Below are 16982 nucleotides of genomic sequence, written 5' to 3'. Positions count from 1 at the left end.
ATAAGACCCAATCCATTTTGTCTCTTATATTTATGTATTTTTTTCCAAGATAATCCTTCTAATAATGATAGTTTTAGCCAATATACTTAATTAGCAAGGATATTTTAGGAATGACAACACTTATTTATTATAAATAACCAACTTAACTTACTCCTTAATCTCCTCAAATAAGTCAATTGGGTCTTATAATTAGGACCGGAGGAGTACTTTTTACATTGGTTGTTTGTGCAACAAGTGTAAAAAGTATTAAAATTAAAAAAAAAAATTCCAAGCTTTTAAATTGGCTTCAAATGCAACTGGTCTAAAATATACTTTCTTATCTGGATGTTTATTTCAACCGGTGAAAAAAAATTTTAAAAATATTTTTTCAAAACATAATATTTTATATGCTCTTAAAAGGTGATTTAAAATTTTTGATCTAACCCACTTCATTTTGTGGCCGTCTCTTCTAAAGTAAACTTCATTCTCTCATAATCTCTTTGAGTTCACTTGTAATCTCCTTTCTATACTCCATTCACTAGTTACCTCAATGCAAGTCCTTTTCTTCATGATCGTCTCCTTTGTGTTGTGATGTCTTCTTCATGCTCGTCTATTTTATAGCACATCATCTTCTCTGTATTTGTCATCTTTTTTAGGTCCATGGACTTCCATTATTGTCACTTAGAGATCAGTGCTTGAAGCATCTAGATCTATGCCTGTCCATCTAGATTCATGCTATGGCATCAAGATCTATGCTTGTTGCATACAGATCCGTGCTATCTCAAGCTCTCATTATGTTATCATCTAGATGCTAATATTTTTCTAGATTTGTACTCATCTTCATCATCGCCATATTTGTTCTAAGTTTATACATCAATTTTCTTTTTCTATTTGTCTATTTAATGAATAATTTTCAACTTTATTTATCAAATATACTTTTATTGTATGAATCAATATGAATCGAGGCTGTTTCTGGCAAACTTGGCTAGCTTTTTGTACTATCTCATTAGATCTAATTGCTTCTACTCTTATGCTATTTCTTATTTCTTTGATTGTTGGATACTTTGTTGCAATGTTATAATATTTGGATTTTATGAGATATGATAAAATCTCAAAAGAAGCTACCATTTAAATTCACAACTTCTTTTGGTATTTTATCAGGTTTGATAAAATTGCATATCTTTTTTATTTTTAGGTTAGTGGTACAATCAATGTAAAAAGTACCAGACTTTTTCCACACCCATCCCAACTCCAGTTTAAAAAGTCAATTTTAACTAGTTTAAAAAAATCTTTTTTCTAATAGTAAGATTTTTTGAATAATTTTGTTGATTTGACCGTGTCATTATGCCTTGGGGCCAAATGCAATAAATTTATAATCGGATCCAAGGGATGCAGTATAGCAGTGCAATCCGGGTCATGTTCACTTCTGGGAGCCTTATTGATGATCTAAGCTAGCTAAATGCAATGAAAACATGTAATTGAAAAGGGGTTTGGATTTTTAAAGATTTAAATGAATGGTGACTAAACTAAATGCAATGAAAATAAACCTAAGCTATAGTATTTTTGGTATTTTTGCATAAAGTGTTGATGGAATGGAAATGGATGATAGGAAATCTCTTGAAAATGGTTTTAATGGCAATCATGGCTTACTTAAGATATTGGCAGTTTCATAAAGTCATTAGGTTTTCTTGAATAACAACTTCAATTACCCATTGAGTCCAATGTTTAAATCAATAAACTTCATTAATGAAAACACTGTTAAGCTTTCCTAATGTGGAATTTGAGAATGATCAATACAATTGGTTCAACGTAACCCAACATTAACTCAATATCAGAACAGAACCATCTAAGATAGAAGAGAATCAATAGGATTACATGAAACATATATGCAACCACATATATTGAAGCACAGAATTCAACATTAACTAATCCAAACTATAATTATAAATCATCAAATAATGACTACAACAGCAATCCAAGTGTTTAACTAAGAATTACAACTTCTAAACCTGGGAATTAATAAGAACATAGCTAAAAATTATAGATTGAAACTAAAACCTTTGAAGGTTGGAAACTCATGCTACTCCACCATCTTCAATAGTTGGAAAATCCTAGCCCACTATAACCTTGGAAACAGCCCCAACCAGAGTGGAATTTTTAGTCATAGCAGTTAGGAGATGAACGAGATGATATGGGATGACGAAAAAGTGAAGAAATGGATGGGAAGGAAGGTGGAGATGGAAAGGCCAGAGGATGAGAGAATAGAAGTGTTGGAGATGAGAGAATGGAGTCATGGGATGAAAATAGGGTTTTTAAGGGTTTAGGGGGCCAATCTGGGTCTGATCATATGAGTTTGGGCTTCAATTTCACGTTCTAATCTGAATCAGGAATTACTGATATGAGCGTTTTCGTCATGATTAAGGGATACTTTTGCCGCGACAAATTTATTTCCTGAGAGGTCACTGGTGAGATTTTGAAGTTGCACTGCGGCGAAGCATTCTCTATCTTAGCTCTAATTCTTGAATGTCCTACAATGACAAGTAATAATTTAAAGCATTAATTGTCCTAAAAATCAATTAAATACAATTAATACTAATTATGATAATTTTACCCTAAAAAAGACACTACTCAAAGCAAGGACTCTTCATCTAAATTAAGCATACTTATCATCGAAAAGAGCCCAAATCTATAATAAAAACCCCGAAAATGATATGAAATAACATAGAACAAATGAGTTTTATCACTTGTTGTACTAAAAGGTAAACTCAGAGTGCTTTTCAATAATAGATCATTTATCTAATTCGAATTCAAATTGAGAAAGTTATATCCAATTGAAAGTTGCTATATTTAGTGCGTCAAAAACAAATTATAATAGATAAAATTCAAATTTTGTACGAAAGTTGGAATATATCATCCATAAATTAAAATTTCTTAATACAAATTCCAATTTACATTAATAAACCCATGGTTAAGCATTGCTTAGGTATACATACAACAACAAATTATAGAAACAATTAATTGACTAAAATAATAGAAACTTGTATATCTACACAATATGCTATTTACAAATATTTCCTAATGTGTGCGTGTACCTATACACATTTATAAGAGAGTTTGAAACATCCTTCTTTTTATCCCTCAGAGTACGTATTTGTAAGCGTTATGGTTCAAGCGGATCACGATACAAACCCGTGGATTTAAAATTCCAACATAATTACTCAAGTTACTATTCACTGTTCAATTTTTAGATTAAAGGTCCAACTTCGAAAAATCATAACTAAATCTATAAATATCGTATTGAGGTGTTCTAAAATTCTACAGAAAGCTCTTTGTTTGCTCTTTAAGAGAAAAATATCCAATTGGACTTATCCTTACCCAATTTGTATAGTTTAATCAATAAAGATTACTGTTCATTTGGTAAAATCTGGAACTACCAGATTCCATGCCTCAACTTTGGAAATTCATATCTTCTTGTGTACACATCCAATTAAAGTGATTTACCTATCACTACAAAAAAATATGTTAATTCTAGCGGTTATGGTGTTACATTTCTAGCGGTTTTAACCGCAACAAATAACATTTGTAGCGGTTAAGGAAACCGCTAGAAAAACAGGTGTTAGAAAAAATTTCTAGCGGTTATCTCAACCGCTACACATCATGGTCAAAACGATAGAACATTTCTAGCGGTTCGGAACCGCTAGAAAATATCTGAAGGAGACACATTCCTAGCGGTTATAAAACCGCTAGAAATTTTTTCCGGGGAAACGTTTCTAGCGGTTTTATAACTGCTAGAAACTTTTCCCCGGAAAAAATTTCTAGCGGTTTTATAACCGCTAGAAACCTGCTAAACGGGAATTAAATAATTTCAGTAGCGCGCGAAAATTACTAGCGGTTATAGAACCGCTAGAAATGTTTGGGAAATTAAATTTTCACACCAATTGAATTTTTAGAATGGCGGGAAACTTTTCTAGCGGTTTTTAACCGCTAGAAAGTTTGGCGCGAAATTTAAATTTGACGAAATATTTCTAGCGGTTCTGAACCGCTAGAAATGTTTACCGTGCCAGAAAAAAAAATTTATGGTTTTTCATATTATAATTTTAAAAACCATTAAATAAATTATTTTGAAGAATTTTTGTTAATTTGTATAATTAGTTATATGTTACATTTTATATATTCAAATTTTGTAATAAAAAATATGTAATTACATTATGAATGTGTTAAAAGAAGTGAATTTAATCTAATAAGATAATTTAATTGAATATTTAATAAGATAGTTGAATTAAAGATGATATATTTTGGAATATTGAACCTATAGTATTAAGTTGATGAGTATTTGAATCAGTTGAGGAGGGCATGACAAATGTGGAGAAGAAAAATCTGAAAGGAAAGGAGAAATAAATATGTTAGTAAATTTTAAATAAAAACAAATAAAAGATACAATGAATTATAAAATAAAATTCACTTACCATAGAGTAAAGAGAAAAACCACAATATGAGATAGTAAGAAAAAAAGAGAGAATTATGAAGAAGAATAGGAGAGGAAGGAAAAGAGATGGAGTAAATGAATGTAGAGAAGATATGGTATTTATAGAGATCAGCGACACATTTGTAGCGGTGTTTTTGTAGCGTTTTATAACTTTTTGTAGCTGTTATTCATTTTGTAGCGTATGTAAAAGCGTTAGTAATTAGTAGCGGTTACATATGTAGCGGTTATTAACCGCTAGAAATTTAGTATTTTTTATTTTTAAAATCTGAACGAATTATAATTTACAGGTATGTATTTTGTAGCGGTTCATAACCGCTACAAATTTTTTTCACGAAATTGTAATTTTGTAGCGGTTATGAACCGCTACAAATTACATAATTTGTAGCGGTTCATAACCGCTACAAAATTACAATTTCGTGAAAAAATTTTACGAATTTTAATTTATACATATGTATTTATGGACGAAAAATTTGTTAAATAATTTATTTTGGATGCTGCTACTCTCCATCATCATCCGGCCTGAAAGGACATATTTTAAAAAAATTTGTTAAATTTATGTTGTATTTGGAAAAAATTAGTAATTAGTAGTTAATTATTTAAATAATTTAAGAAAAGACGTGTACCTGATAAGTGGCAAATTATCATCTCCTTGAGGAAAGAAGTCTTCAAAATTCGAGGGTTGGAAGGGTTCACTGTCGTAAATAATGTCACCATCACCCATATCGTAAAGATCCCGTGGCTTGAGGTGAACGACCATATTCCAGTCTTTATGTTTCTCGTCCTCGACATAGTAAATTTGGTGTGCCTCAGAAGCAAGGATATATGGCTCATCATCTTCAGATGCCCCCGTATGAATAAGTCTTGAGAAATTGACTGAGGTGATGCCCAAATGGTCAGTAGCGAGTCCCCGTGAAGTTGTCGTATTTGCCCAGGAGCATTTGAACAGTGTCACGGTGAAAAGCTGGTAAGTCAACTCAATAATGTCAATTAGCTTTCCATAGTAAGTGACGCCTCCAAAGCGCATATCGCCATCACTACTGCTAGCATAACATCTCGTTCCGAATGTCCCGCAAACTCCAGAGTTTTGTGTGAGCAATCCCTGATCACGTGCAACCGTACAGAACTTGAAGCCGTTGACATTGTACGCGGTAAACCTCCGTGCATGGTCTAACGGACCGAGAGAAAGAGCTCTGAATTCATCTGTGTATGGGCTGTTGTCATTACGTATTCGACGTGTAAACCAACTGGGAAACTCTTTGTGGACTCTTTTATCAATGTCAGCAGAACGCGCACGGCCCCGTAGCTGACGCCTGAGATAACTCCTAAACTCACTATAGTAAAGTGTAATTTGTTAGAAGAGTCAGTAAGAAACAAATATAAAGTGTAAAAGCTAGTGAGCTTATATGATATATATGCTTACTGCATGAAGGGTTCAACTTGGCTGCAATTTATCAAAACGTGTCTGTGTGCCTGGAGTTTCTCTGTAGGAGTGAGTCTGAAGAATTCATATCCTCCAACTGGTTTCCCAACAGGAGGAAATAAAGTTGACGTGGAAGGACCGGGAGGAGAATCATCTACGCGACGCGGGCGGTTAAAAGATGTCTCCATGTCATCAAAGTACCTCGAACAGAAAGTTAGGACCTCATCTCCGGAATAACCTTCTGCTATTGACCCCTCAGGCCATGCCTTATTCCTAACATATGATTTTAATTTTCCCAAGTACCTGTAAGTTAAAATTGCATTAATAATTACGAGTAAATGAAAGAACAATGTGAAATTTAAAGAGGCGGGAATAAAAGATAATCTAGTACCTCTCTATAAGGTACATCCATCGATAGTGAACTGGGCCAGCAACCTTTGCTTCTCGAACAAGGTGGACAGTCAAGTGAACCATAACAGTAAAGAATGATGGAGGAAATATCATCTCCAAGTGACAAAGTGTAAGAATAATTTTATTTTGCAGCTGATCAAGCTCTTCCGCTACCAAGACCTTCGCACACAACTTCTTGAAAAATGAACATAATTCTACCAAAACCACCGATACATCAGAAGGAAGTGTGTTTTTCAAGGCCAATGGAAGTAACTGTTGCATAAGAACATGAGAGTCATGACTTTTCAACCCAGTAACCTTTCGAGCCTGCAAATCGATACACCTTGAGATGTTGCTAGAATATCCATCTGGTACTTTTATGTTCTTCAACGTCGAGAGGAAGATATCCTTGTTCTGCTTTGTCAAGGTGAATTTAGCTGGCTGAAACTTGTCGTTTTCATCAGGCCAAGCCTCTTCACGAATTCCCCAGGCCCGTAAATCTTTTCTAGCTGCGAGATGGTCTTTGGACTTTCCAGCTTCATTGAGCAACGTATATAGCACATTATCGCACACATTTTTTTCAATGTGCATAACATCCAAACTGTGTCGTAGCAAATTAGATTCCCAATAAGGAAGAGTGAAAAATATGCTTCTCTTCCGCCATTGCATAGGTTGCGTATCAGATGTCCCACGAGATCGTCGTCCCAATCGTTCGGGATCCACACTCTTACCAAACTCGATATGAACATCTTCTAACTGCCGCAAAATATCCATACCAGACAAAGTAACAGGAGGATCTCTCTTCTCCTGTTTCCCATCGAAGCGAATCCGTTGCAATCTAAGTCTGTGCTTGGAATCAAGGAACCGTCGATGTCCTATGAAGCACCACTTGCGACTGTGTGGAAGGCGACATGGCACAGAATCAAAATTGCACTCAGGACAGGCCAACCCAGTATGCACATTCCAGCCAGACAAAGTTCCCAAACCGGGAAAATCACTTATTGTCCACATCAAGGCTGCACGGAGATTGAATAGTTGCTTGTCATGTGAGTCATATGCCTCAACACCATTCGTCCATAGGTCGAGCAATTCGTGTATCAACGGTTGCAGGTATACGTCAATATCATTTCCTGGTGCTTTCTTGCCAGGAATGATCATGGAAAGCAAAAAGGAGCTCTGCTTCATGCACATCCAAGGTGGTAGATTGTATGGAATTAACACCACCGGCCAGATACTGTAACTTGTGCTCATGTTTCCGAAGGGATTAAAACCATCGGTTGCCAATGCAAGACGTACATCGGTTGCCAATACAAAACCGCTACAAATTTGTAGCGGTTTTAACGGAAAATTTCAATTTCCAGCGGTTATTAACCGCTAGAAATTCTAAATATCGGTTACAAACCGATAGAAATTTCTAGCGGTTTAACGGGAATTTTCTCTCCATCTGTTTTGAATTTTCTAGCGGTTTTATAACCGCTAGAAAATTCGGTCAAATTTCACAATTTTCTAGCGGTCCTTGGGAACCGCTAGAAAACTGTAGAATTTTCTAGCGGTCCTTGGGAACCGCTAGAAAAGTGTAGAATTTTCTAGCGGTTCGCGTGAACCGCTAGAAAATTCTACACTTTTCTAGCGGTTCTCAAGTACCGCTAGAAAATTCTACACTTTTAAAAATATTTATTAAATTAATAAATGATTATAGAATTATTTCGAGTAATTAATATGTTTAACGTGTTTAATAAATTGTAATGTTGATGTTGTAATAAATAAATAAATTTCAATATTAATTAGTACTTGACATAAATAAAATTATAGAAATAAATCAATAAAGGAAACAAATAAATATAAAATTTAGATAAATATCTAAATAATATATAAAACCGTAAAATCAAGATTCTAATAAAATCCGATACAATGAAAGCAAATCATGGGTGGGGGCAGAAGCAGTATCATCGGGATCATCCTCTGCTGAATCCTCCGGCTGACGGTGGGCAGGCCGCTCAACCTGCTGGGACTGGACTGGCGGATGGCGGGGTAGGGGCGGGACTGGTGGCATGTGTAGGTCGGGGATGTCAGGAACCGAGATGTTTGGAGCTATACTGACCACCACATGACGCAGAGCCGTAGCAGCTGCCAAGAGCTGGTCAAGCTGCGTCTGGAGCTGACGATCACGCTCCTGGAACTGACGATCACGCTCCACGATCCTGGCCTCGAACTCTTGTCTGAGCTCCTCTCGCAATTCCTCTGAAGATGAGGAACCCGGCCGCTTCGCACTCGCATGAGAGCTCCCAGCAGTATATGAAGGGCCAGCGCCACTTGAGCGGGGCAACCTAGTCGGTGTAGGTCCAAGTCCAAGCCCGCTAACTCGACCAGGGTGCTGCGGCCGGCCACGACCCGCTAAAAGTGAGGCGGTGGGATCCAAGGCAGACCCCTGAGACTCACGCAACTCGGAATCGACCTGAGTCATCCGTGCCTACCAAAATTAATATAAAAAGTTAATTATAATATAATGATATCTACACTGTGATATTATATTAATATTTAATTTATTACTTACCGCTATCTCCTCAACCTCATCCGACGCACGCCCGTCTCGGGGTCTATACACCATCGGCCACATCTCGCCATAAGTGGGCGTGTATCCCCGCTCCTGCTGCGTCTTTTCCATCTGTAAATGAAATCAAAGAAATAATTAGTTACAAATTAAATACATCTACATATTTAATAAATTTATTTCAAGTACTCACAATCTCGTCATAAGTGATCGCAAAGCTCCTGGATCCAGCCCTATGACGTATCGTCTGATGCCTGACGCTCCTAGCATTTCTCCTAGAAAGAGCCTGAAGCAAAATGTAAAAAAATTAAATTAAATGAGTCAAGTCGGATAAAAATAAAGAAATTATAATTAATACAATATTATCATACCATCTGGTCAGCCGTCATCCTAAAATAGACGTAAGTGGACCAGTCTTGGTCCGGGACTCCACCAGGTACATCTGCCAGTATCTCCTGGAGGGGCCTCGTCCCGTCACCTTTCTTCTCCCTCCACAGGTCGGCCCTCCTGTTCTTCCATGCCATCCCAAGCCTCTTGATCGTGTCAGCCCTCAACTCCTCCCCCAGAATAAATTTACTCTATGATTAAAATAATAAATTAACTAAATAACAAATTATAAACAAATAATTAAGCAATTTCAATAATCAAAAACAAATAATTAGTTTTTAACTAATTTAACAATATTATAAATAAAATATAAATTAATCAAAGTTTAATAATAATTAAAAAATTAAGTAATTTAAATGAAAAAATATTTTTACTCAACTAAATTTAAAATTATTATAAGTAATAAATTAATGAAATCAATAACAAATTATTTTCATTTAACTACTTTTAAATAATTTAAATTAAAAATATATATTCATTTAACTACTTTTAAAAATATTATAAATAACAAACAAATTAAATAAATAAAAAATTATAATCAAACAATTAAATTATTTGAAAACAAAATATATAATCATTTATTTAAATTAAAAAAAAATTATAAATAACAATTTTATATTACCTTCATTATTTCCCAGCCTTGCTGCTTCTTGTCTGAGGTGATCTTCTTCCAGTCCTGCACGTAGATGGGGAACAGCGTCCACTGCTGACCAAGGAGGCGCACGTACTTGTTGTACAACTGGCCACCTTTCTTCGTCGGTTGGCCCAACTCATTGAGCGGCACAACCACTCGTCCGCCCGTCATCATAGACAGCTCTCTGGCTGTCAGCCTCCGATAGGACCTGTTCCCCTCAGTGTCTACAAAATTTAATTAAGAAATAAATTATATATCAATAAATTAATATAATTTCTATATAAATTAAATACTGATCAAAACTTTAAAAAGTTAAATAAATACTTACCGACAAATTCCACCTCATAACCAGCCTGACGTCTCGGAGCAGGACGCTGTGCAGCCTGGGGATACTCATTCCCCTGATCCTGCTCCTCCTCCTCCTCCTCCTCCTCGTCAGCAGCATCAGCATGGGGTTGCTCATCCCCAGTAAAATGAGCCTCCTCAGTCCGCTCAATACCATCCTGCTCCATAAAACTGAGGATATCCTCCTCGCTCAGATCGTAGTCATGAATGCTGGGAAATGGCTCATCAGCATCATGATGAACCTCACTGGGTCCAGCTCTCTCAGGATCAACTGGGTCTTTCCCATGTCGACGAGGCATCCTAATAACAACAAATAGTAATTATTTATAAATGAAATAAAAAAAATTAATTTATAAGCTATAACATAATAAAATTAATAAAATAAAACATAAAATAAAAATTATTTATCAATAAATTACTATTTTTACCTGAAAATAAGGATCTGCAACTGAATCAGAACTCAAATATGTTTGTGAAGAAAATTCAGCAGAGCTTCGCTTCCAGAACGATTGAAGAAGTGAGAGTGTGGGGGGGGTATATATAGACCGAGACTTTCTAGCGGTTAGGCACAAAACCGCTAGAAATTTCTAGCGGTTTTGTGCCTAACCGCTAGAAATTCCCAACGGTCATATGACCGTTGGGAATTTCTAGCGGTTCTAGGCCTGAACCGCTAGCCATTTCTAGCGGTTCAGGCCTAGAACCGCTAGAAAGTCTGGCGGTTCAGGCCCGAACCGCCAGACTTTCTAGCGGTTCACGGCCGAACCGCTAGAAATCTCTAGCGGTTAAGGACCGAACCGCTAGAAATTTCTAAACTCCTCGGGGAATGAAAAAAATTTCTAGCGCTTCATGCATCAACCGCTAGAATTTTTCGGTGTCTAGCGGTTTATTAGCCTGAACCGCTAGAAAGTAAACGCTACAAATTTGGCGCCAAGTTCCCGCCAAAGCCCGGGGAGTTTTCTAGCTCTAATTTTCTAGCGGTTAGGGGGTAACCGCTAGAAATGTGCGTATAATGGTCAAACCGTCTGTATTTTGCAGCGGTTTTTATAGGAACCGCTAGAAATATCTGAAATTTCTAGCGGTTTTGTTTAACCGCTAGAAAGGTTCCGCTGCTACTTCTACAATCTCTTGTAGTGTATCATTTTAAAGCTTGGGATGTTGAATGCCAAATTTCATTACTTAACTCATTCATTTGATAGGTCAAATTGGAGTTAGAAGTTGACTACTCCAGGACCTACGTTTTATTCATTAGACAATTCTTGCTTTAGTTCTTTTTATTGTTTTGGCATGCATAACTTGGCCCTATCCTTTTCCATTCATTCTCATACATTTTCATTCATGCCATAAGCATTCTAAACAAATACATTGCATCATTGGCATTCATATACATAATTTACATCAATAATTCTCCGCTTTTTTCTCCTTCCTTTTCTTGCTCTCCTTCATGCAATTATTGTCCATCATACTTGACCTAAATGGTTGGTTAGGGAGGGGTGAGATTCAGGAGAATCTCAGTAGCAAACAATAACCACCCAAACATATATGGCAAGCTTAGTATTTATAACATACTTGCAACTTAACATCTCTATACCATAATGACATGTTTGAAAATCATCATGCATTTATCATAAAACACATAGGCCTATAACATATTTCAAACATATTCACAATCACAACACATGAGTTCATAAAATCATATAACATAGAAACATGTCATACATGTAAGCAAATACTAAGAACATAAGAGTAAGGTTAAGTTTACTACCTTGTGTCTTTAAGCTTTCTTCTTACTCTCTTTTACTTCCAACTATTAAGGTTGCTTGGTCAACCACATCCAAACCTTCTTTTGGATGCATCAGGGTCCTAATCACAGCTACAAGGGTCACATTACTCATTAGGACCAAGAATTACACAATATGGAAGACCTATATCCTTAAACTTAATCTCTTTTTTCTTAATTTATAATGTAGTGTTCTAGCTTTGTAAAAATTGTTTCCTTAGGCCAGTCCTACACAATTTTGCCCAAGGAATCCAATTATGAGTTTAGATCCATCAAAATCCAGCTCCTTCCCCCGGTTCTAGGCTAAAACCGAAATCTGCCACTTAATTTTCAGTTTTGATTCCAATGCTTCCAACTTCATTTTTTCCTTTTATCCCTACACAATTTTTCATTTTAAACACATTGGAAGCATCAAAATCATCAAAATCACATCCTAGGCATAAGAACCAATTCTGGCCAAAACATTTCCTCAGGTTACACAATCATAAAATTCAACCAATTTCAGTATAAAACCACTTGATTCGTGTTCCTTTTAAGCCTTTGAACATTAATCTAACATCAATTTCATCTTCCCCTACTCTTAAGAATTTCGTGCAGCACCTCCCCTAAGAGTTCCAAGCTCCCAAAAATCATTAAAATCCATAACCAAGCTCAACAACAAGGGTAGTGAAAACATCAAAAACCATGAACATACCTTGTTTTAGAGCTTGATCTTGTATAGGGTCACTTGGTCTTTCTCTCTCCCTCTTATTTCTCTCTCTAGAATCCATTTTGTAAGATTTTCCCCATAAGTCCATGGCTTGCACGAAAATGACAGGTGGGAAGGGGCTATTTATAGAAAACAAGACTGATTTTGGGCTGTTGATCTTAAAAATTTGTGGCTTGATCTGGACCGTCTATTTTCTCTTTTAATCTTATGGTGACAAGTGTCCTATGACATCATGCTTATCTCATCATGATGACATCATGCTTACATCATCAATCCACATGCTTTTAATCCAACCATACACGTGTCTTGCATCTGACCGTACACATAATACATTTTTTTCCCATTTGACTGTACACTTATCTCTTCCATGTCCCTTCATTATTATGGCATTAAAGTAGGGAGAAAATTAATATAAAATTCGTGCAAAATACAACCCTTAGGCATTCCTCCATATATTTTGCCATTCTGCATCGTATAGGATACTTTTTAGGGTCCTGACTTTTTTGGGACCACTAGGACATGTTCTGGTACCATTTTCTCACCTCAAATAAATTCACATGACATTATATATCATGCCTAAAGAGGGAGTGCTGCTCTTCCCTTGTTCGTCCATTAAAATAATTAAAACAATTAATCATATTTATTTCGGAGTGAACTTAACCGAATTCTTTCTACCGATTTACGACTCTGAGAATCTGTCTCCAGGTACTAATACTATTTATTCAACATAGGGAATTCCTCTAATTTTTCTTAAGTCAAAAATCAACCTTTAGACATTTGACTTTGACTTTCCCCGGATAGTACGTAAATAGGCTTTAAATTCCATCAAAGCCAACCTCTTCGCTTTCTGGAGACGGAATTATTTTTAAAACTTGTGATAATTCCTAAAGTATTTTCTCCCATTTTCTTCCAATTATCTGAGGCCTCCTTATACTTTAAATAATTCATTTTTAATAATATTCAAAATCAGTCAAAACCCTGAGAATTCCACAAATTCCTTCTAGGGACATTTTCATTATTTTTAGCCTCATACAGGCCTCTGAACCTTATTCCTATTTTTTTGGAATTTTTCTAAGCTATTCAGGCGTTAACCCAATATTTTCTATTTTCTGGGATTTTGGGGCATAATTTCCACTTTTTCCCTTCTAGCCTAAAACTTTACAAAATTATAATTTTGCCCCTAGTTTGACTTAACCTTAAAATTCACCTCATTGAGGCCTCCAACATAACTATTGGCCTACATTCATCTCTATTTCTCATTCTTGGGTCTTGGGACTTTACTAGAGTCTCTAACTTTCTTTTTTCTCAATCCCAGAAAACTTTCCCTTTGTAATTTAGTCCATGAGGATCCCTCTATCCTTACAGGGAACCTTTAGGACCTCTGCCAAAAGGGATCTAGTAGTCTATCCATTTTCAGGCTAATTCTAGTATTTTTAGGCTCAAAATTCAGGATGTTATGGAGTTAAATTTATGCATCTATATATATATATATAGTAAATGAATAGAACAACCAAAATCAAAGTTGATCAAGTCCCCATAACCTATGTGTAAGCGAATACCAAAGCCAAATTATTTAAGTTAACCTATATATATATGTACCATACAACTATCTTCACGTAAGTGTTTGCTATCCAGCATAAACCTTAAGTTCATAGGTCGCAAGTAGTATAACAATATCATCTCACAAGGACTAAGGTAAAATTTAGCTAATTATAACACTTATGCTCTTAATTAGGTTGAGTGGAATTATTTAAAAGATTGTAATTCAAAATGCAGTTTCTTAAAATAAGAAAATAACTAATACTGCAAATTTAACTTCTAGATAAATGGAGCCTAGGATTATTTCTCCCTTTTGCATTTCATGAAATTTGATTAAATCCCTCTCAATTGGCATTTAAATCAAACCATGTGTTTGTTTAAGGTTTTAAATTACTTGACTAAGCTTTCTAAACTCAACCAAATTTCAATTATCAATAAAATGCCCAATCTCTTGTAATATTTAATGAAAATCCTTTGAAGCATCAATCTTAATTTGACAATGCTCAGTTAGTAAACATATCTCTATTTTACTAACAAAACACACATCCAACAATTGAATTTCAAGTCAAGTATGAATTTATCTAAGTTCTATATCTAAATCATCTTTCTCAAGTCAAATTAAGATAAACAAAATGGTCTAAGTAGTGGCCAAACATTAAGAAGCATTAAGCATGGGATAAATTCAACACAGAAATATCATTAAATACTAAAAGAGAGGAATAAATGAGTCTCAATCCATACAAAGGTTTGAAATAATCCTAGAATAAATGGTTTAGCTACTCATAATAGAAAAAGAACAAGAAATATATAAAATACCCATGTCCATATCAAAGAATAAAAAAGGAAGGGAAAGAAGTTTAGAAAAGCCAACAAAGGAAGCTTAAACTCTTCAATCTTTCAATCTCAAGCTCTAAGATCTTTAATCCTGAACCCTAGCTCGACTTTGCTCCTAAAATATGTTTTTAGTTGCTCTCTCAATTTCTAACTTGAAGACGACATCTAGAATGCCCAAAATTGGGTCCTCTGGGTTAGTTTTATATCAGAAAATGAAATTCTCTGCATTTTAAGTTTTGTAAGGGTTCCATGGCACTCCTACCGTAGTGTCGTGGCGCTAGAAGCATTGCTTTTTTTCTTTGCACAAGGTGCCATGGCACTTCCACTTTTGTGCCATAGTGCCAATGACATTGCTTTCTTTTTTTAATTGGGATGTCATAGCATCTCACACATATGCCTTAACATTAGTAGATCTTCTCAATTGGACTTTCTTATTCATCAACTCTGTCACATCCTGAAAAAGTTTACCCTGACATAGGGAGTTAAAAATTAGAATGAGGGCCAATATGGAAAGTAGATAAATGGGTGAAACAGCTTTTGGTATGAAACCCTGATAGGTTTCGAACTGATATTTTTGAAATTGTTGGTCTAGGAAGGGCAAATGGGAAAATTTAAAAAAATTTCAAAAAATTCCTGAGAAAATAGTAAAAAGATAAGTTAGAGGTTTTGAAACCTCAATTGAGACCCGAAGGTGAAAATGGTATGGAAATAGTTATTTACAGAATTTCCTGAAAACGGAATTTTTTTGAAGGAGAATAGTGAAAATTGAGTGGAAATAATTATTTTAAATATTTAGAGGCTTTAATAATTGAAACGTCCTACCTTTAACCCCTCAGAGCACACATTCATAAGCGTTATGGTTCAAGCAGATCATGACACAAGCCCGTGGATTTAAAATTTCAACATAATTACTCGGGTTACTATTCACTGTTAAATTTCCAGATTACAAGCCCAACTTCAAAAATTCATAACTAAATCCATAAAAATCATATTAAGGTATTCTAAAATTCTACAGAAATCTATTTCGATACTCTTTAAGGAAAAAATATCCAATTAGACTTATCCTTGCCCAATTCGTACAGTTTAATTAATAAATAATACTGTTCATTTCATAAAATCTAGAACTTCCAGATTCTATGCTTCAACTTTGAAAATTCGTATCTCCTTGTGTACACATCCAATTGAGATGATCTACCTCTCATTTTAAAACTTGGGATGTTTAATATGAGTCTGCCAAATCTCATCACTTAACGCATTTGTTTGATAGGTCAAATTGGAGCTACAAACTCACTGCTCTAGGACATACGTTTTGTCCCTTAACATCTCTTTACTTTAATTCTTTTTATTTCTTTGGCATACATAACATGGGCTTACTCTTTCCCATTCATACTCATACATTTCTATACATGCCATAAGTATTATAATTAAATACATGGCATCATATGCATCCATAACATAAATTACATAATAAGAGAATTACACAATGAGTAATAATATCATTCATTGACATCAATAATTCTCCACTTTCTTCTCCTTGCTTCTCATGCCATTATTTCCCATTGATGATTGACCTAAATGGCTAATTAGGCAGGGGTGAGATTCACGGGAATCTCAGTAGCAAACAATACCACATAATCATGCTAGATGGATGCTAATGCACTACACGTAACTTGTTTATTCTCTTGTTAATTAGTGACATATTAGCATGCTCAAAGCTAACTTCTTGATGCATGGCCGTGGAGACATAATCTACTCATCATGAATAGAAATTACAACAGCTAAAACATGTCACAATAACATTCAATAACATGTACACAGCAACACACAAGCATACAACATCAAGCAATGACAATAGGTAGGTTCACTACCTTGCACCTCAAGCTTTCCTCTTACTTTTCCTTTGACTCCCTTGACTTTCCAACCATGTGGGC

This window comes from Neltuma alba, unplaced genomic scaffold, assembly GCF_004799145.2.
Source record: "Neltuma alba isolate B1F8T4 unplaced genomic scaffold, ASM479914v2 tig00011175_pilon, whole genome shotgun sequence".
Taxonomy (NCBI): Eukaryota; Viridiplantae; Streptophyta; class Magnoliopsida; order Fabales; family Fabaceae; genus Neltuma; species Neltuma alba.
Note: the sequence above shows the minus strand (reverse complement) of the source record.